The sequence below is a fragment of the Apodemus sylvaticus genome, chromosome 8, assembly GCF_947179515.1.
Source record: "Apodemus sylvaticus chromosome 8, mApoSyl1.1, whole genome shotgun sequence".
NCBI classification, from domain to species: Eukaryota; Metazoa; Chordata; class Mammalia; order Rodentia; family Muridae; genus Apodemus; species Apodemus sylvaticus.
In genome coordinates, this window is record NC_067479.1 from 70792373 (window position 1) to 70794109 (window position 1737).

At 41.8% G+C, this 1737-nt stretch overlaps 1 non-coding gene across 1 annotated transcript; it reads left to right on the forward strand.

Annotated features, from left to right (window-relative positions):
- Positions 1-241: 241 nt before the first annotated feature.
- On the forward strand, positions 242-300 carry LOC127691723 (U7 small nuclear RNA). The gene has a single exon (XR_007979323.1). It is a non-coding gene; the product is annotated as a U7 small nuclear RNA (small nuclear RNA).
- Positions 301-1737: the final 1437 nt, after the last annotated feature.

The following is a 1737-nucleotide window of genomic DNA, read 5'->3' on the forward strand; positions in this document are numbered from 1 at the left end:
GCTTGCTGTCTTTTTCTAAGAATCAAGGGGACAAGGTCATAAAGTGATGATTTGTGGGATAATCAAAAGGGAACCTGAGGTAAATGACTGAATTAAAATACAGCTAAAAGACTGGGCTTTGGTCTGCAAATGCTAAACTATCTAGAGAGGCATTGCAGCTCTTTTAGAATTTTGTCTAGCAGGGTTTTGTTTTTGTTTTTTTTTTCCCAGTTTGGTTGGAAAACCGGAAAGCTATGCAGAGAGCTATTACAACTCCTTTGGAATTTTTCAAGGTTTTCTGACTTTAGTTGGAAAACCCATGAGCTACCTAGAGAGCTGTCTAGACAGCTATCTTGCATAGACTACAGAGCTGTCAGCTTGCACCCCATTACTGACTTGGAGTCATTTGTTCTGATACTCCCAATACCCCTTCCTCAGGACCCCTAACCAAGCCAAGATTGGTCCTTGGCATTTATACAGCCAGTGTGGAAATCAGCATGGCAGTTCCTTAGGAAGCTGGGGATGTATCTACCTCAAAATCCAGCTAGAACACTCTTGTGTGTATACTTACATTCTACTATAGAGACACTTCCTCATCCATGTTCATTGCTTCTCTATTCACAATAGCCAGAAATTGGAAAGAACCTAGATACCCATCAACTGAGGAATGGATAATGAAAGTACAGTTTAGTTATATAAGGTAATATTACTCTTAGCCGGGCAGTGGTGGCACACACCTTTAATCCCAGCACTTGGGAGGCAGAGGCAGAGGCAGAGGCAGGCAGATTGCTGAGTTTGAGGCCAGCCTGGTCTACAGAGTGAGTTCCAGGACAGCCAGGGCTACACAGAGAAACCCTGTCTGGAAAAAAAAAAAAAAACAAGCAATTTTTTTTTAAAAAAGGTGAAATCATGAAATTTGCAGGTAAATGGATGAAACTAGAAAATATGTTATCCTGAGTAATATAACCCAGACCCAAAAAGACAAATATGGTATGTATTCTTTTTTAAGAGTTATTTATTTTATTTATGTGAATACACTGTAGCTGTATTCAGACGTACAAGAAGAGCATCAGATCCTGTTAGAAATGGTTGTGAGCCACCATGTAGTTGCTGTGAATTGGACTCAGAACCTCTGGAAGAGCAGTCAGTGCTCTTAACTGCTGAGACATCTCACCAGCCCTGTATGTAATCTTTATATGTGGATGTAAGCTGTTAATTCTGCTGTAGGCATGCTACAATCCATATAACCACAGAAGTTAAATACATAAGAGTAAAGGACTGTACTGGCTAGTTTTGTATGTCAACTTGACACAAGCTGCAGTTATCACAGAGAAAGGAGCCTCAATTAAGAAAATGCCTCCATGAGATCCAGCTGTAAGGCATTTTATCAATTAGTGATCAAGGGGGGAAGGCCCCAGCCCATTGTGGTGGTGCCATCCCTGGCTGGTAGTCCTGGGTTCTATAAGAAAGCAGGCTGGGCAAAGCATAGAGAAGCAAGCCAATAAGCAGTATTTCTCCACGGCCTGCATCAGTTCTTGCTGGCCTGTGAAACTTCCTGCCTTAACTTCCTTTGGTGATGAACAGCAATAGGGAAGTGTAAGGTAAATAAACCCTTTCCTCCCCAACTTGCTTCTTGGTCATGATGTTTTGTGCAGGAATACAAACCCTGACTAAGCCAGAGCCTATGGTGGGATGGAAGGCTCTCCCAAGGAAATAAAATATTTAGTTGTGAAAAGATGAAGGGGCCCATAATCAGAG